Below are 20,440 nucleotides of genomic sequence, written 5' to 3' on the forward strand. Positions count from 1 at the left end.
GTAAGGTAATAGCTTGTAAAATGGGGGTCATAAAAGCCATCATTTCTCAAGAACCTTCCAAATGTTAGGAACTTTACACTATTTTTATTATAATCATCCTGCAAGTGGGTATTATCCCCATTTTAGACATTTAAGAATACAGACTTAGAGAAATCAAGCAACTTGCCCATGATCGAACAAGTGGAGGGGGGGGGACCGTTCTCAGATTTGTCTGACTTTCATACAGTCTTTTTCCTGAGTGCCCTTGTGTTGGTAGTGCACTTGTGTTTGCTGTTATTGGTGACAGTTTTTAAAACAGGTAATAGTTAAACAGGCACCTGTAGAATAGCTAAGATGTGGAGCAAGATGTTTAGGTAGCGAAAACGGAGCAGAAACCCACTGTAGCAGTCAGTGTGTGTGTGCGGGGGGACTTCCACTGGAGATGGATTTGGGGGTGTTCTTGGGTCAGACTCTGCAGGGTCTGAAAGGTTAAGCCAAAACACTTGGACTTACTCATTTGGAAAAGCAGATGAAAGTCACTTTCTATGTGGTGAGTTGTTTTTTTTTAAACACGGGGATAGCTGTGCCTGCTCCTTGATAACCAGAGTCTGACTGGAATTTCAGGGCAGGAGAGAAGCTGCAAGGTAACTGTGATGTCTCCTTTGGGAAGCTGCATGAATATCTTGAATAATTTCCCAAATACTTGGATCATCCCCTTGATGATGTATGCCAGGCTATCCTTGGCAAAGCATGAGGCACTCAAGGCAACTGTTGACACACAAGGCCTGGTCTTCCCACGTGCAGACACAAACCTCCTGATGCCCAGGACCAACGTGAGAGCCTTCAGAACTTGGTGCTAACTGCACTTTACCTAAATGAATAAAAGTTAGGTAATGGATGTGGTAGATTGTTTACACAAATGGAATCGGTGAGTGTTCTCCCTGCATTCATACCCTTTGGACTGTATTGTAACAACTTCACTCGTCAAGAGGTGAGAGTGTTTCTCCGCTTCCTTGAATACCGGTTCATCCCGTGACTTGAGGGGTGGCAGAAGTGGCATTGGCATTGCTCAAGCTGCAGACCTAGGCTTTAAGGGACCTTGCCCGCTTCCATGCTCTCTAAGAGTCCTGCCATGCCGAGGAGAGCCTGCTGAAGGAGGAGCCCACTGAGGCCAGTTGAACTGCCCCAGGTATTCTGGCTAAGGCCTCAGACATGTGGGAAAGCCCACCCAAGATCAGTAAAGTCAGCTTACCTGCAACTGACTGCTGACGCGCACGAGATGTGCCTCACCAAGCCCAGTTCAGGTCAGCAGAGTGGCCCAGCCAACCCACAAGCCCCTGAGCAAAACTCCCTATTTATTGTGCACCGTTGAGGTTTTATGGTTGGTCGTTACACAGCGTTATTGTGGCAACAGATAACTGACATAATGCAGGTGGGTGGCACTTCACGGAGGACTGGGATTGGGAAATTTCTTGCTCCTATCACAGTGTACTAAGGATAACCTTGGAGGAGCAGGTAGAAGAGGGTATGAGGGGAATGAATGGTGATGGAAGAAGACTTGGGGTGGTGAACACACAATACAACATATTATAGAACTGATATATTACTAAAGGTGTACACCTGAAACCTATATAATTAACCAATAGCACCCCAATAAATTCAATTTAAAAAAAAGGATAGCCTTGCAAATAGTCTCAGGGATTTTCATTTATATTTCTCAGCTGGAGTCAAAGCAGTTGGTAACTTCATAATCAGCCCTTTGATCCTCCCTCTTTGTCCTCAGACTGTCCCTCTTTGCGATGTGGAATATATCATATTCCTATCAAGCTTGTTCTTAGGTCTTTGTCCTCAACATTTTGGACCCTAAGCACAACCGTACCCATAACTGGACTAGTGAGTTTAGGGCCCAAATGCAGAATATTTTAGGGCCCAGACATCAGAATACATAAGGATCCCTGGGGACCTTGGTAAAAATGCAGGTTTGTGGGACCACCCTCAGAGATTCTGATGCAGGGAGCGTGGGACAGAGACCAGCAACCTCCATTGAAAAACAGTTCTGGGGCCACACGGTCTGACTCTGAGGGAAAGTGGTTGGGTTATTTATAACAGGAGGTTTCTAGTTCTGAATGTAATGAAGCTACAATACTGGGCCACCCAAAAGGGTAATATTTGAAGGCTGTAAAAAGAAAAACCAAACTGCAGAAAGAAAAGTGGACGCAGGCCATCATGGAATCGTGAATGGGGTAGGGGACAAGGAAAAGAAACACTCTTCTCTCACGTTTCAAGGAAGGTTCCTGTTCTACTTCTTTTCCCATCTCAGGTGACATTTAGACCAAATGAACAGTTCTTAACCATGCTGCACCCAGAATCCCCTGAGGACTTACTGATATCTGAGAACCAGCCTGCCTCCCTGAGATTCTGGTGGGATCAGTCTGAGGTGCATACAGGACATTTGGTTTTGAAAAGATTTCTTGGTTATTCTAATGTCCAGCACATTTTGAAAGCAGGTGGGCAAAATTAATAACACCTCCCACCAAATAGATGTCTTCCTAACAGTGGAAAGAATTTCAGCCCTGATTTACCAAACTGACTTGCAGGCCAATGGAAAGAAGACCGTCGGATTAGGCAGGTAAGAAAAGGAATTCCCAACTGTTTCTAAAATCACATGTTATGGCAGAATCTTAGAAATACCGGGAGGATGAACGTGGAAATGTGAACCCATTTCACATGACCGTGACCCCAAGGACAAGCAGTCAAGTGCCCGTGCTTGCTTGTGGGCAGAGCACTTTTGCATATGAAAGCCATTCTAGATTTCTCTGAACCTATTTGCAGTGTGTGCACTTAAAAATGCACATGGGCCACATAATATCTTCTGTAACTACTTTCCTCCCTGCGACTTTGTGGTAAGAATGCTTGTCTGCTATTTCAGATATTTCTTGAATGCAGGAATCCTGTGATATACAATATTCCCATGAAAATAAGACCTAGGGGAATTCTTTAAAAACTAAATGGACCGTGATAGATTATAGTCTAAGCTGTGGTTCCCAAAACCTTTACTCTGTGCATCAAAATCTACAGGGAAGCTTCTCAAACACAGACATTCCTGGAAACCACCCAAACTTTCTGAATCAGTGGGAGGTATGGGCCTCATGCAGTTTCCCTTTTTACAAGCTCCCCACACGAACTGTTACGCACTCAGCACCAAGTGGTCTCCTTTTGAGACCCGTGTATCATTCGGAAGCAGCCCCCCTTAGACAACATTTTCTGCATGACCTTAAGTCCGCCTTGACTGCCTCCCCCTCTGTGTTCAATATATGGCCGAGAAAACCAAAGAAGGTTCACATCTTATTAAAGCAGCAAATCTAATGGAATTTAGAAGAAGCTACATCAAAGTTGGATTCCCCACAGGAAAAATGAACTCCCCATTATAAACCTGTTAAAAACTACTCCTGAATTAGAAACTACTAATTTAGTAGAAACTACTAAAATGGGATTTCTCAATCAAAAGGCAAAAACACACAATGCTCTTAATACACATTTCTGGATTGCTTTCCGTAAAGGTGGTGCCAACTCACCCCTTGCCAGTGTGCATGAGATGCCTCCCCCCAACCCCCCGTGGTCACAAGCCCTTCAAAAGACAAACTGCATTTCCTTTACGAGTTTGCCTGGTGCTGGCCTTGGTGAGCTCAGACAGCATACTCTGTGCCTGGACCAAGGACTCAGTGATGGGTGAGGCTCAGACAGCCATGGGACCTCTGAATAAGAGAGAAGGACTCTACCATTTGGTTGAACTGAAAACATTCCATGTGGTTTTCAAGAGGAGAGTGGCTACCCAGTCTAGAGCAGATATAGCAGCACTGAGGCCGCCCCCTGCTTTGCTGGGGGCTGGTGGGTCGTTACAGAGCCAGCCCTACAGAAGGAACCCGTCTGGGCTGAGGCTGGGGCTGATGGCCATGGAGAAGGTTCCCAGACAGGTACAGGGACTGACGGAGAGGGCAGGACTATCAACAGAGATGGGTGAGGTGCACTGGAACTAAGCTGTGGCTTGAGCCACCCTCACTGGCAGGCCAGCCTGGGGTTGTGGGGGGACGGAGGTGGGCAGAGCAGCAAAAACAACTCTTCTAGCCTTAGCCATGGCAAGGCTGTGCAAGCTCTCTAGGGGCCAAGCAAAGAATTGGAAGGTAACCAGGCTGGTAGTATCTTGAAGGGACACTGTCTAAGAGGGAGGTGCCCCCAGCACACAGGCAGATGCTGGGGGATCAGAGGAGGTCACCCAGAGAGTGCATTGGTCCACTGTGCTGCCTGGGCTGTGGCTTTTATTATGGGAGCAACAGAAACTATAGGAAGAGTTTTCAGCTGTGTGCATGGAGGAGGGAGGAAGTGTGGGGAACTGTTCCAAGCATGGGAAATGTGGCTCAGCCCCCACTTGGAAAAGCCAGTGGGGAGCGAGGTTGGCGGGCAAGACCCACGTCTGTGGATAGGTTCTCCAGTGGGAAATCAGGCCTGCATTGTACCTAGGCTGCTATGAGACTTGCTCTTGCTAAAACTCCCTCACCCTGAATTGAGGCAGCAAATGTTTACTGGGTATCTTTTAAGTTTCTAAAGTCTGTGCTAAACTACCCTAGTATAGAGTGTGAGCAGTTTCCCCCTTGAGCTGTAACATCCTTGTCTTTGAAGTAATTAGCAGTATTCTGTCCTTTGTTGTCCTTAAAAGGTAACACCTGTGATGAACCTGTGCATAGTAAATGAGGACCATCCTACATGTAATGTGCTCAGAAAAGCAATAAAAGCCTGTCCAGGCAGGGGTCGGCTCTCTCTCTTGGGCTCTCTCTAGCCCTCTCGCCCTCTCGGAGAGTGGCCATGCCATCCCTTTTCCTCCACAGGATTTCTGTAGTCCATGTGTATTTGTATATTGCAGCCACAACACCGGATCCTATGGGACGGGATCTGCCTCAAGGAAGGATAGTGACATGGTCAGATTTGCATTTCAAGACCATTCTGGCTGGGGCATGAAGAATGAAGGGGACCAGAATAGAAGTGGAAAGGCTAGTTAATAAGCCAGTCAGGAGAAAGGAGCAAGTAGCATGGACTAGGATGGGGACGCAGAGAGGGTGAGCAGCAGATGGATTTGGGAGATAAGAGGTAGAAGTGATTGGACTGGGGAGGGCAAACAAAAAGGTGTCAGGTTGACTCCGATGTGGCTGCCCAATGGAGCCATTTACTCGGAGAACCCTGGAAAGGGGCCAAGTGCTGGGAAAGAAACCATGTGCTTGCCTTCGTCACTGAGAATTTGGGGTGACTTTGAGATACAGACAAAGATGTCAAGTAGGTGAGTTGAACCATGTACAAAGGTACATGGGTGAGATGGCTTAGGAAAAAGATTGAGGGATGAAGGTAACCCAGGAGCCAGCCTTGAAGGACTCGCCATTTCAGGCCAGAGAGAGGAGAGGGCAACAGTGCCAGGGAAGGTAGAGAAGGAGTGGCCAGAAACACAGACGAAAGGTCCATGTGCCCCACCTGGCTATACAACACAGGCATGTTCCCTGCATGGAGCTTGCGGGGGGGGGGGGGGGGCGGGGGGGGAGGGCAGGGACATTAAGCAAGAAAGCCATAAAATTATAGAAGTATAAACTGGAATAAATGTTGTACAGGGAAAGAGAATAAGTAAATTGTGGGGCGGGGCAGGTTCTCCGAGTTGACATTTCTTCAGAGCAGCTCATCTAGGACGGGACGCTGATGAGGGGCCCTTGTCCCAGGGTCACTGCCCCCGGGGGATCCTTGGTGATTTCTTAAACCCCTGACACCCTGACACCAAAGACACCAGTCAGTGCACAGTGAACAGGGAAATATTTGAAGGAGAAGTGCCTGCTGCCTGCTCCCCACGGGAGCACGTTCTTCCCTCCAGAGCTACTTCCCAGCAGCTGCTGCAGCCCACTCACTCAGTGCCTTCCACCAATGAGTGTCTCCCAAAAGAAGGGAGAGGGCCTGCAGAACTGACCCAGGGCACAAATGTGCAGCTAGCCACGAAAGGGTGAAAGAGAAGGTATCAAAGGCCCTGGTCCAATCAGAAGACGTTTGGGCTCTTGTCCAAGGCCTGGAGACCTGCACAAGCTGGCCTGCGGTGACCCCTAAGGGAGCCAAGCCCTTGCTTGAAGCAAAGTGACCCCACAGGTGTCAGATACTGCGTAGCCCTGCCAAGTAGTCTGCGAAGAAATGCCAACCGGGGTGTTCTTTGTGCTAAGGGCACCATAGGGTCAGATGGCTGTGTTTCTGGGTCCAGAGTCTTGGGGATACAGCCCAAGAGTTCCCAGCCCAGGCTGCCTGAAATACACCCCAGGGTGAGGGTGCATTTACTCACCCAAGGCTCCTGTCAGACTGCTTTACTGGGTCCCTTCATACCTTTCAAAGTAAACAGTGTGGTATCCACATACAATCCTGTTTCACTAAGCAGATGGGAAGCACTGTTTGAGGCAGTAGCCTTAAACATTGTCAGAAAGCACAATGTCTTGGTTAAGAGCTCGGGCTCTGGAGTCACAGAGACTCGGGTTCAAATTTCAGCTCTGCTACCTCCTGGCTCTGCCCTCTACTGGTTCAGGGAGGCTGGGCAAATTACATGACTTCCCTTTGCCTGCCTTCCTGTTTTTACGGAATGAGGACGACAGAACCTACTTCCCAGGGATGTCACGGGAATTCAATGAGATGATACCTATAAAGGACATGATAATAAAAGTAGTAATAACCGATAATTTTTATTAAGCACTTATAGTACATCATATGGAGTAGAGGCGATTTACATGAACAAATTAATGGCCTATTATATGGGGCTCCAGGGCTTTCCCAGTGTAGCTTGACCCTGCCTTTCCAGACTCCCTTTGTACTTTCACTCCCTCCCCAGTCCAGATACAAATCTTGGCTGCAGCCGCACTGGCCTCTGCTCCTCCTCAGAGCCACCACCTTCCCTCCTGCTCCTGACCAGCAGTCCCCACTCCTGGTTCACTGGAAGCACCTTTGTCTTACGGAACTCCTACTCATCTTTCAGGGGACAAGTCAGCTGTCACCTGCTCTTTGCAGCCTCCCCTGCCACATCCAGGCAGTCGGCTGCCCCTCTTCTGTGCTCCCACACACTTCCTCCACACCTTCCAAACGAGAGTGAGAGTAATAAACATAGTGCCAAGCACTGTGCTTAAGTACTTTTACCTATTTTAACTCATTAAATTATCACGGGATGCCCTATAATGTAGGTTTTATAATAAACCCTGTTTTAGGACGCAAAATGTAAGGCACAGAGAAACTAAGTAATTTGCCCAATGCCACACAGCCCCTAAGCAAGCAGCAGAGCCACTGCACAAACCAGGCCTGACTCCCGCGGCAGTGCTCCTAACTACTGCACTACACTGCTTCCCGTGGGCGCAGGGTGCCTAAGTCCACCTCCTCGGTCAGGCAGGGGAAGCCAGGGGTGGTTTCTTTCATTTCTGCATCCCCAGCGCCCCGTGCAGTACTGGCCCAGGAGCACATGCAAGCTCCCTCCCCTTGCCCCCAGATTCTAAACTAGGCTTTTAAGAGGGGCGGGGGGGGGGGGGGGGGGGGGGGGCGGGGAAGAAAGAAAGAAATGCTAATCCAGTAAAATTCATTCATGTGTTCTGGTTTTTTTCTCTCTGTTCCTGATTTTGGATTAAGAAATTCTGCTCTGAGTTCTTTCCAACCAGCCCAGTATAGTCTCTTGGAAGTTGATGAATATAAAGTTTCTTTAAGTTTATTTTTTTTAAAAGCCATTCCCCCCTCCCCTCCGCCATGGAGAAGTTTGGGTCCTAATAGAGAGACAGAGAACATATTACTTGTCATGAAAACTTTTCCCGTTGGAAGGAAGTGACTCCATTTAAAAAAAAAAAGAGCAATAAAAATTTCCAAAGGCAAAAGGGTTTCCAGAAGTTTCCCTCCCTGACTGGGCAGCTCCTGGAGGCAGCCACGGAGCAGGAGGAAGTCCCCAAGAGGAGCGCGGCCGGGGCACCCAGGGCTACAGAGCCCTCTGCAGGCTGCAGCCCCCACCGGAGCTGCGAGCCTGCACTCAGCACCTCACAGCGGGAAAGCTAGCCGGGGAGGCCAGGAACCGTGCAGGGGTGGGGGAGGGGATCTTTGAAGAATCTTTGGGGTTAGCAAAACTGAAAGGTTGCCCGGCTGGCCCTTGTCCCTTTCTTTTTCCAAGCTTAGTGTCTAATTCATATATTTCCAGGATTCCTGCCCTTTCCCCATCAGAAGCGGATCACATCTGGGGCCAACTGGTCCTTTGCCCTGAGTTATCCATGTTCCTCCAGCATTTTCTCCCCTTAGGAACAAAAGGTGGGACTTTGCCAAGATTAAATGGTATTCCTTTCAAAGCCCCAAATCTGGCTCAGTTCAACACACACAAGAGGAGGCCTTTGAAGGCGCTACAGCTAATTTTCCAATAAAACAAAACTTTTTTGAAATAAGGCCAGTAAAGAACCAACATCTTCCAAATTCAGATCCTAATCAGCTCTTTAAAAACTGGACTTTTAAGCTAAGGCTTAAATTGTGCTAAAGGCCTCAGATTTGAAAAATACTAGAAACTAGAATTGGGAGGTGATGGAGGTGCAGCAAGGAAATGTGGGGGTGGGGGAAGCACTGGTGTGTGCTTTTGCTTCCTGTCTGCAGTTACTGAGTTCATGAGTTTATAGGATCTTGACCCTGTTGTTAAGTATACACTGAGCACATCTTTTTTTAAAAAAAGACATTTTAAGGATTTTATTTATTTATTTATTTTTAGAGAGGAAGAGAGGGAGAGAAACATCTATGTGAGAGAGAAACATCAATTTGTTGCCTCTCACATACCCCCAACTGGGGACCTGGCCAGCATCCCAGGCATGTGCCCTGATGGGGAATTGAACTGGTGACCTTTCTGTTCCCCGCCGGCACTCAATTTACTGAGCCGCACCAGCCAGTGCAAACACTGAGCGCAACTTTATACCAAAACTCAATAGAGAATTTGGAGGTAGGTATATGACACAGGGTTGCTACCCTTGAGTGATTCACCCTCTTACCAAGCACAGAAGACCAACAACAAGCAAATATCTGCATAGAAAGGACTTGGCACATGATAAGGCCTCTCAGATTCACTTCCTGTCTTCTCTGTGGACTATCAGAGAGGAAAATGATGTGACCATGAGTGCTGCCCGGGGCAGAGAGGAGCGCTTTGACGTGGAAAGGGAAAGCTCACTGTGGACCTGCGTGGCCAGCAGGACTGGCACAGTGGAAGATGGGCAGGGCGAGATGGGCCATGATGAGTGAGAATTAGCTGGGGTGGGAGAGGAGGGCGGCAGGGCTCTCATCAGGGCCTCAAATGCCAGGGCCAGTGGTTTGGCTTAACCCAAGTTTCAGATAAGAAGTCATCTCTGAAAGTCATGGTGGTGGTGGGGGGGGGAGTTGCTTTTTTCATTAATGGGGACTTATTTTATATTTTCAAAATCAGAATTTGAGCCCTGACTGGTATGGCTCAGTGACTGAGTGCCGGCCTGTGAATCAAAGGGTCATCGGTTTGATTCCCAGTCAGGGCACATGCCTGGGTTGCCAGCCAGGTCCCCAGTAGGGGGTGTGTGAGAGACAACCACATATTGATGTTTCTCTCCCTCTCTTTCTCCCTCCCTTCCCCTTTCTAAAAAATAAATAAATAAAATCTTTTTTAAAAATTCTGAATTTGAATGTCTGGGGTGGGGGAACATTTGCTCTTCAATTTTCAGTTTAGCTCCAAGCCCCATTCCTCTTATTGATCACCCAATTTATTATTATATCTTTCTTCAATTTAAATTTTTTATTAAATATATTTTATTGGTTATGCTATTACAGGTGTCCCATTTCCCCCCCCTTTATTCCCCTTCGCCCTGCACACCCCCTTCCTCCCACATTCCCCCCCTATAGTTCATGTCCATGGGTCATACATATAAGTTCTTTGGCTTCTCCATTTCCCATACTATTCTTACCCTCCCCCCGTCTATTTTCTACCTACCAATTATGCTACTTATTCTCTGTACCTTTTCCTCCATCCCCACCTCCCCTTCCCCACTGATAACCCTCCAAGTGATCTCCATTTCTGTGATTCGGTTCCTGTTCTAGTTGTTTGCTTAGCTTGTTTTTGTTTTTGTTTTAGGTGCGGTGGTTAGTACCTGTGAGTTTGTTGTCATTGCTGGAGTGCTGCGAGATGCAGGCAGAATCATCAGCGCAGTGCCTGACACAAACACGCTCAGATGTGTTAGCCACTGTTCTACTGTTAGATGGGCCCCTTCGGGACGTTATTTTACCTCAGCAAGCCTGCTTTCCTCCTCCATAAATGGGAATGCCATTTGCCCTGTATGCACGAGGAATTAATTGTGAAGTTATCATTGTTATGTAAGCCGTGAAGTTCCCATAAACCTGAGTTATAAGTAAGGGTAGAGAATGAGATAATGAAACCCACACTTTTCAAATACCGAGTGTCTATTATTTGTAAGCCATTTTCACTTTTATCAAATCATTTCACCTTTCCTGGCAACAAACTTATAGGTGTCATGTTGATGTTCATTTTACATGTTATGAGAAGGAGGGTCAGAGAAGGTAGGTTCGTTGTAATAGATGTTCTCTGAGCCGGTACTGTGAATAGAACCATGAACGAGAGAGGATCATGGGAGTTCTAGCTGAGCAGAGGGAACAGACATGAAGAGCACGTTGTGGCCCCAGGCGCAGTGCTTAGGCCTCTGCCCCACTCACGCTCCCACGGCTTTCAGCACGGCCTGTATGTATCCCGACAACCCCACGTGTACCTGCAGCCCACCTTTCTCCTAGTTTTTCTAATACCAACCTCAGGTCCAAAATTAAGCCTCTTTGGACCTGAGGTTTGTATTAGAAAAACCTCTTCACAGTCTTCCAGTCTCCATCAGCAGCAACTATTCTTCCAGAGTTGGAGCCTTTTTCCATTCCTCTTTCTCTTATACCCCACAATTGAATCTTTTTTTTATTCTCCTTTGAAAAACATATCCAGAATCCGACCACTTCTCTCCACCTCCAGCACTGCCCCCTGGCCTGACAGCAGCCTCTCCCTGCTGGATCACTACCTCGGCCTCCATTCTGCTCAATGACCTCCTCAGTCTGTGCTCCACACAGCAGCCAGGGTGAGCCCTGAGAAGGTCTATCTGGGGCTCAGAACTCACGATTGGCTTCCCGTTTCTTTTACATTAAGGCCAAAGTCCATAAAATGTCTGCAAAGCTCTATACAATAAGCCCCCTTTCAACAGATGATTAAGTTACTCTTGCTTATTGTCTGTCTGACTACAGGCTTGGCAAGGGAGTCAAGTGGCACATAGTGGGCACTTTATAAATATATGTTAAATGGATAAAATGATTACACAAGAGTATCATTGCCTAGTGGTGCAGTGCTATGAACAAGAGGAAATTCATAGGGAGAGAGCCAGAATTCCAGCTGGATCTCACAGCTTCAAACCCAGGGCTTGTTTCACTAATACAGTGTGCAATGGAGTGCCTGGCACAGAGTAGGTGCTTTCATCTGCTAAGTTAACTGGAATCTGAGGTGACTTCAGAAAACAGAGAAAGCCTTCTCTCAGCCTGTTTCAGAAACCACCCAGCCATCTCCCTCCCTCTGTCTCTCCACAGCACCCATGCACACCCACACACTCTGCTTCCCCAGCCTGCTTTGCTTAGGTTGGAGGTTTTGTGGCTCCTTAAAATGTAAACAGTTCTCGGGGAAAGCATAAAAAGACAGCTCAAACTGGTTCTGCTGGAGACAATATGGGCAGGGACCCTCCTCCGTAAGCTTCACCGCTGGTGAGGGAGAGGCCAGACCTCCGGGATCTACTGGAGGATGTCTGACTTTTGAGACGAGGAGGAAAGAGAGCACCGCGGGCAGAAGTGGCTGTAAACAGGGAAGCTGCTGAAGTCCCACCACGCCAGTTTAGGCTAAGGGGCGCTCGAGAACTTGGAGTAAGGTGGCCCTCTGCCGGTGAACCTATGAAATCAGTTCACAGTGGAAGAGTGAGGAGAGGTTCGAGCACAAAAACAACTCGACGAAATCTTAACAAATCTTAGGTGCGGCGCATTACAAAAAAAGGGGGGCGCGGGTCTAGGTAAGGGCTCTCTTGGGCTCACGGAAGAATCTGGTCACATTGAGATGGGTCAACACACTGTCTGAGCCTGAAGCCACCTTACATTTGATTCCCCTAACTCTCCTGCTCCGAGTTCACCGTCCTCCAGCAACCTCGCCTGCTCCGACCTCCCCTGGGGCTACAACCTCCCCTGGGGCTTGACTCCAGGAGCAAGATGCTCCCCACAGGCGGACGCACAGATGTGGACCCCGGGCAGCCTTTTCTCAGTGTGAATCCAGGAACGGCTCTCGGCCGGGTTAGCACCGCCCAGCCCTTCCCAGGCGAGCTGCAGGGTGAGGCCGCCGGGGGTCACAGGCTGTCTCGGCGCGCCGGGCCAGGTGGGGCGCAAGAGGGCGAGAGGTGTCCGCACCCAGAGCCACCCCTTCCCGGGTGGGGTCAGGGCTCACAGGGTGCTCCAGAGGGTCCAGCGATGCGCAGAAGGTGATGGAGAATCGGGTAGATGGAGAGTGCATTTTTCTGGGAGGAGTCTAGGCTTCCTTCTGACTCAAAGTCTCCCTGTCGGAGGAAATGGAAGACCCCGCGCCAAGAGGAAGGACGCGAGATGGGAGCAGTAGGAAGGAGCCCTGGCAGTCCCGTCTGCTTCCGTCCACTTCTTTGGGCTCATTTTCCCGCAGCGGCTAGTGTCACCAAAGACTCTGGGAGTCGGTGGGTGTCGGGACAGTGGTTGGGGCCACCGCCGTCGCCGCCCGCTGCCCTCGCAGGGGGGACCGCCTGGAGGCCGGCGGGGCCGACAGCGAGCTTAGCGTAGAAAGATTCCTTTAAAGTCGGACCCCTACTCCGCTGATCCCGAGCCCTGCGAAGAGGCGCCGAGGCAGCTGACAACCCCAAACAGAGCCCTCCCCCGCCCAGTCGCCCTACTCCGAGAGGCAGTCTCTCCATCTCCGCCCTCTTGGGAATGGGGCATGTTCAAAGGGAGCGCCGGGGTGCCTTGTGTATAGGCACAATATACGGAATTTTTTTCTGCAATCGAAACTGCAGGATCGCCAGCTTTCGGGACTGTGCCCCCCCGCTCAGTCTGCTGGGTATGGTGGAGTGTGGGAGTGGGGTCCAGTTGATCCTGGTTTCGGGCCTGTGCATCGTAGGCATCAACATCACCCTTCTGCGCGGGAGGAATCAGGCTGAGCGGGCTTGGAAAGGCGCGCAATCGCCGAGACGGACAGGCAGCACGGCCACCTGGGAGCTGATGCAACCACACCTCCCCAAGAGGGACAGACTCAATCCAGCCCAAGCAAAGGAGCGGCTTTCTCCCTACCTATCCCAGAGGGAAAAAACCAGTCTCTTGGCATTTTCTCGCACTCCTGATTTTTAACACGATTGTTGAAGGTTGGCCGCAGTGGGCTGGGATGGAGGAGCTCCCCTCCGGGAGCAAACGTGCCCGCTTCCAGACCAAATAGTGGAGTCGCGCCTGGCCCAGCCCGCCCTCCCAGAAACAAAGCCCCTTTGTCCCCACCCCGCCTTGGGCCTGGTGCTGTCCCTCCACCATAGGGCTCCCTACCCTAGAGGATTACAAAGAGAGCCACAAGCCTCGCTGGTCTGCCCTGGAAGGAAACAAAGCACCCTTCCTAATCACTGAGAGAGAGTGCCGGGAAGGGGAAGTTTCCTGCGCTCTCTGTACGCTCCAGCACTTGAAGCCTGCCCGGCAGCCCGGCCCGTAGGTGGTGTTGCCGCAGTTCGGTGCTGTACTTCGATCGAGGTCCATGATAGGTGAATGGCAGCGGGAGTCTCAGATCCAGCTCTGTTTTAGAAGAATTACAGATACATATGTTTATACACACATAAATACATGAATATGTACTACTTTTTTCCCATTAATGACCTTTTGATACTGTTCCCTTTCTGGCTAGATCATTCAAACCTTGGCTGGCATTTGCTTGACTCCAGTTCTTCCACATGTCCCCAGTGAATAACATCTTCCCTCCTCCTCCTTCCCCCACCTCTCTTTACCTGTCCCACATCCTTGGTGGCTTGGGAGCACTTAGGGCCACAGTGTGACTGTTTGGGGGGCCCTGACTCATATGGCCTGCGCCTCATCATTTGGTTCTGAGTAGACAGTGTCTTCTTCTTGGGTGTGCATTCAGGATGCCCCGCCCGCGCACACCAGCCCTCCCTCAATGCACTTCCAGGGCCTGGGAGGACCTGTTCCCTCCCATCCCGTTAAGGGCGGATGATGGTTAACTGCCATCCCCTTCCACAGTTGTCCACAAGGTCTAGAGCCAGTCCCAGAGCAAGGATGGTTGCCAAATGCACAGGCAGTGGATTCTGGCTGTGGGGTCACTATGGGAGGGACCACAGACCAAAAGTACAGACTGAACGATGACTCGTGAGTGACTATTACCATGGGGCATTGTTTATTTGGTGGGAGGTTAAAATAAGGCAAAGAACTTGCACTCACAGCTCCATACATTACAAAATTCGCCCTCCCCTTTCCCACACTCTTCCTCCATTTGCATTGGCTGTGACCACTTCTTCTTGTGGGGTGACTCAGGACAGATGGGACGTTTGCTATACCGATACCAAAAGTCATCAAGTAAATTGAATTAAATGGAATAAATTGAATAGAAATAAAATGCCCAGGACTGGGGTAGCTGACCAATGCGAAATCTGCAATCCCTGATGGACCCTGATGTTTGAGTCCACCAAAAGCAAGGCCAGGGTCATGTACGTGGGGCCCATGGACCTTAGTGACCTCGAGGCAGGAGGAACAAAAGAAAAGTGTGTAGATCCAACCTGGTTTAGAATCTGGGTTCTTACACTACTGTTACTCAACCTCCCTGGGCTTCAGATTCATCTTCCATTAAAAACATTGTTATTTATCTTGACAGGGTTGTTGTGAAAAGTAGATGAAATACCATATTTGAAAGTTCCTGATGTATAAATACTCAGTAAGTGCCCGCTTCATTGCTGAGAATTGTTAGAAGTAAAGTGAAAGTTATTTCTGTCATCACATGTCAAAACCTCTGGAAGACAGTCCATCAGAGGCCCTTGGGCACCTCCAGCAGGATCAGGAAACATTCAGAAAGGAGAAAGGGGCGGTAGAATGAGGACTCAGGATCCAGGGGCATATTTCCCTCTTGGTCTCTCAGTTTGGGTACTTTTCTCAAAAAGAGGAAGAAGCATGGTATTCTGGCAGCGTGAACATGTTTTGACAATATTTTTTAAATTGTGCCTTTTCTGATTAGTGTACCCAACTCTAGTCTTCACCTCTTTTTTTTTTCTCTCTCCCCTGTTTCATCCCATTGCCCTAGAATCTCAATTATGCCTTTTGAATCTCAGTTTCATCATTGGAAAAGCTTGTAATTGGAGTAATTCATATAGTCATGATAAGTATTAAGTGAGATAAGTTATATTCAGTAAGTTAGTTCTGTCTTCCTTATCTCATCGTTTCCTCTTCCTCGTTGACTTCTAATTCTCCTGGCTTCTCCTTCTTCCTCTTCCCCACAGATAGTGAAGGCGAGGCTAGTCCGGGTACAGACGTGAGGAGTGGGTCTGGGAAACGTGTGATCCCTGTACTCATTCCTCCCTCTGTGGACAACACCGTATGAAGATGAGCATCATTACGGTTGGCTCTTGACATCTTTCCCGCTAACGGTCTTTCACCACCAGCCTCTACGAGTGAATAGCTCTTGAATTACTTTTAGGGACTCCTCATTGGGTGTGTGGTCACCATTTGGAATCCTAGAGTAAATAAATTCAATACTGTAAGTTGATTCAATTTGAGGCCATGCCTAAACCCAACAACATTAAAAATGTACCAGCCTAAGCTGCAGGTCCCCCTTGGGCAGGTTATATAGAGGGACTTGCAGTGTTTATCTTAACTTTTTGTTTGGGCTTAGAGATCTGGCTTCTTCTGAGGATTTTCTGAGAGTCTGGGCCCCGACTATTCTAGCATTCTGCAGGAAAAGACCCTCGGAGTCCAGAGCAGGTCTGGCTGCCCTTACACATAAGCGTTCCTCTCTCTGTTGCTGCCTCCCTCCGTAGTTCTATATGGATTGACTGCTTGATCCATTCGTTTACATGGTAACTGTTTGCTGTGAGGGATACCTGCTATGGGGGTTGGGGTGGTAATAAAGGTCCAGCCCCTATCCCCCTATTCAGGACAACTCTGAAGGGTTATTTTAGCTTCAAAGCTCTCCATAGGCCTGTGAGTTCTTTGTTCTGACTGTATCATAGCCCACCTCTTCTTTGTCTGATCCTCTGTCTGTCCCTCCCACAGCAGGGGTTGGCCCTGAGCACTGCACAGTTAACTCCCTTCACGCTACTCGCATCTGAGAGTCTGCTTCCTGAGCCCAGCCTGCACCGTGGAGCAGCACGGAAAGTGGACCAAGACAGACCTGTGTTTGAATCCTGGCTGTGTCAGTTAGTGGCTGGGTGACTTTGGGCACCTTGGTTAACCTCTCTAAATGTCACTTTTCATCTGGGGAAAACAGAGTATTATGGGATAAAATGAGTTTATATATAGTGTATAAGTACCCGGGCCACGGAAGCAGCTCAGCAAATGTAGTTCTTCCCTCAGTAATATTTCTCATGCGTGACACCTACTAGAACTCATTTCTAGTTTATAAATGTTATTAGATTTTATGTGTTTACATTCTTAAAAATAATACTGCATCTTTTAAAGGGGTGATTCTTTCATTATTAAAGTTTTAGAACACTGTCTAAAGTGAAGCATATGGTTAAGGAATCAGAGGGCATAGGGGTTTGGGTCACCTTAAATAAGCAGGCTAACCATATGACCTAGCCAACTGTTCCCACATTTTTTCACCTGTAAAATGGGATAGTAACAGTACAGACTAATGGCAGATGGTATTTTCCTGAAATGCCTACAAGCACGTTTCCTATCCCAACTGCTCTTCTGAAACGACCTTGCGTTCCTCCACCAATAGATGAAGTCTAATTCCTCTCCCCTCGTAACTGGACTGGCCTCAGTGACTTGCCTGACCATTAGTATGAATAGAAGCAAAGTTCTGGGACTTTCAAAGCTAGTCCACATGAGGCTAATCATTTTGCCTGGGTCTCTTGTAGTGTTTCTGCTGTAACTCAGCCACCATGCTGTGGAAAACCCAAGCTTTGGAGAAGCCATGGTGTAGGTGTCTGCCTAACAGCCAGCATCAGCTGTCAGCCACGGGCGCGAGCCATCTGGAACGGCCAGCCCCTCTGGGCCTTCGGACGCCTGCGGCTCCGGCCAACATCTGACTACAACCCCTTGAGAATGGCCCCACTGAGCGCAGTCAGCCTACAAGCCGCGACGGACAGTGAAAAACTGTCGTTGTGGGCCGTTGAGTTACGGGGCGGTTTGTTACATGTGCAGCAATAGAAACAAACACGCTACCTCCTGGCGTTGTTGTGAAAGTTAAATCAGATAACACACACAAACTGATTAACAAAGTACTCAGTAAATACTACTACACTTACAGAAAAGGGTGAGCTAACGTAAGGGGAGACAAAACATGGGTACAAGTAGCCCCAATACTAAGCAGGCATTGTTTGATTCCGTATTTAGGGAGCACCTGTCACATGCCAGGCTCTCTACATGGTCATGAAGTCTCTGAGAGAACCTTGGAATTCTTCCAGCTCAACCTCTCACCCCGTGAGGACATTCCTTTTTGAATGTTTGTTTAATCCAACAATTACTTATTAACCCTGCTCTGTGCCAGGAAGTGTGGGGGACGGTAGTGCTGGGCAATGCTGTGACTGAGACACAGTGCAGCACCCGGGGGCAGACACGTGGGCAGCTTCTCTGCAGCGCAGGACCTTCAGAGAAGCGGGACACGTTGTCCCCGCATCACACGGGGTGAGTTGTTTCGTTGTCAGCCAAGTCTGGTGTGTATTTTCTCTGTATCGACTTGTATTTTGAGTGGCAGTTCTTGGGTTCTTTGCCTTCTTGCTCCATATCCTGAGGTCAGCTATTCACACATCCACTTACCATCTCCGCTCAAGCTGACCCTTGTTATGGAAGGCGGACTTTGCCTGGCACTTGAACACCAGCCCGCAGGCTCTTTGAGGGCTGTGCCTGGGTCTTGTTCATCACTGGGACCTCGGCTCCTAGAGCAATCAAAAAAAAAAAAGGAAAACAACAACCAAAAAAACGCATCCCATTATGTGTGGGTTCAAAAAATGCCGAAGATTCCTCTAATTCAGGTTCATTTCAAACAACGGCAGCAGAGAAAACCACCAGCATAAGCTCTCTCAAGCTTCACAAGCAACACTACGATTTTAACAGGCTGGGATTTTGATAGGTGGATGAAACCAGTTTTTTAAAACCTCCGAACAGTTCACTTTGAGTTCGCCGCAGTAAAGTAGTTCCCAAGCCCACTGATGAACCATCATCGTTTCCCACACGTAGTGGTGTTTTGTGGTTTCTGAAAATGATCTCTAAAATTGTTTTCCACACCATGAGCTTCATACAGATCTAGCGATAAGGACTTTTATTTTAAATGGTAAACTTACGTTCTGTGTCACACTTGAGAAAGCTCTTGTCTTCTACTCTTCCGAAACAGAACAAAAATACGGCCCACAGAGCACAGCACACAGCCCCCTGAGTCCGGCCCTTTTGTCCCAGCCTCACTCACTGCCAGGTGTTGGGGACAGGAGCAATTTACACAAAGACAAGGAAGTTTGCTTCACCGCCTCACAGTTTGCCTTTAACCTTAAGTCACGTCCCTTCCCCTCATTCCCTTCCTCCTTACTTTAAAATATTATCAGTTGCTTGCTTGTATTGTTTCCCTGCATGGCTGCAATTGCAGTTTATATAAACACAGTACAGGGCTCTTTTATTTTCAATTTATCATATTTTTGTTGCTATCATATGGTCATATCACGGCAAAGGGGACAAAATTTGTTTAATCGGCTCTAGAGACAGGGCATCCTCTATACAAAATCACCCAAACTTTCCTTTGGTGAAAAATATAGAAAGTCAGAAGGAAAAAGAAAAATTGGTGGGGAAGGGGCAGAGCTTTACATGGGCAGAGGGGGAGGAGTGTTTCCAGGAACTCCAGATACTGGGGACCTCTTGTCGGGGAGCTGGGTGCTCTGTGCACTGTGGACTCTTGGGAGAGGAGGATAGTCTCTCATCAGGATGCCCACTCAAGGGAAAGACTATTTGTGTGATGAAGTGGGGGGGGGGGGGGGAATACAATAGTTTTCAGGGATAACATCTACTTACTTTTTTCAATAACTAAAAAGAATCAGAATAGATGCTGGAGTTTCTTTACTGATTGGCTGCATTTCCATTATATTCAAAACACTATCTCCCTCAGTGGGGATAGATATAGTTTCTCAGTATTGATTTCTTCTTTGCTCTTCCCACTGACTTAGTAAAAGTCAACCCCCAACATTATTCTTACTCATCCTTTAAAAAAAAAACCAATATCATGTCCTTCCATAAGTTGGCATGTGGAGAAATCCCTAAACAATGTCTAACTTCTCACAGTGAGGAATTCTGACATTCAGTCCTTACGGAAGCGTGCTGGGGAGGGAGGTGTGTGAACCATCAGGTCGCCTGCCTTATCTTCTTTGTGCAGCGCCCCCCCCCCCCCACTTGGAGTGGGAGCCCTGCGTAGAGTGCAGCCAAAGTGCTTTTCTGGGCGAGAACACAGCTCAAGGGGCTGCGGCCTGTGAGCACTCCCAACGGTATCACAAACCTGCAGCTGGACTTCACACCCTCCGACCAGCAGCCGGGAGTTAGGAGGCCCGGCGGGATGGCTCACTGCACTGTTGCGTAACAGAGGTGATTTAGGAAGCGCCTTGCATGTGCCCAGCAATGGGTTAAGCACTTCTCATCCGTCTCACTCTTCACAACGCAGTAATAACCGGTAATAAATGAATAATTCCCCAGGGTCACAGGGTTCTGCGAACGTGTAAGTAAACAAACTAAGGGGCAAGGACACCTGATGAACTGATCAATCTGAGGGTCAACTTGACCGTGAGTTCCTTGAGGATAGGTTTCTCGGCTGACTCAGTTTTATCTCTGCAGACTGATGCACTAGAAGACTTACTAGACAGTTTCTGGACACTGGCTTAGACAGGCCTCAAGGTTGAAGGGAGCAAGAGAGATTGGGTTACTCAAAGAGCAAGGAAAATTGCAAGACACAAAACCACCTGTAAACAACTGTGGCCATCACGATGCTGTGGACAGCATTACAACATCGGGGACGGGGTCAGAAGAGCTGACATCTAAGGGACCTTGGATATTCAGAAGCACTTGGGAACTCCCCAGTGTGGCAAGGCCACACAGTGGCTCCTCTGGCCTGAGCCCTTCCACATGCAATGTTTGCCCCGTCAGCCTAGGAAGAGCCTTT

At 48.5% G+C, this 20,440-nt stretch overlaps 1 long non-coding RNA gene across 1 annotated transcript; it reads right to left on the reverse strand.

Annotated features, from left to right (window-relative positions):
* Positions 1 to 13,584: 13,584 nt before the first annotated feature.
* LOC123478102 (uncharacterized) lies at positions 13,585 to 19,158 on the reverse strand. Its single transcript, XR_006653236.3, has 3 exons — positions 18,591 to 19,158; positions 18,067 to 18,185; positions 13,585 to 13,878 (listed from the first exon to the last, which is right to left on the reverse strand). It is a non-coding gene; the product is annotated as an uncharacterized lncRNA (long non-coding RNA).
* Between the last annotated feature and the right edge of the window lie 1,282 nt (positions 19,159 to 20,440).

The sequence above is a fragment of the Desmodus rotundus genome, chromosome 5 (genome assembly GCF_022682495.2).
Source record: "Desmodus rotundus isolate HL8 chromosome 5, HLdesRot8A.1, whole genome shotgun sequence".
In the NCBI taxonomy this organism is placed as follows: domain Eukaryota; kingdom Metazoa; phylum Chordata; class Mammalia; order Chiroptera; family Phyllostomidae; genus Desmodus; species Desmodus rotundus.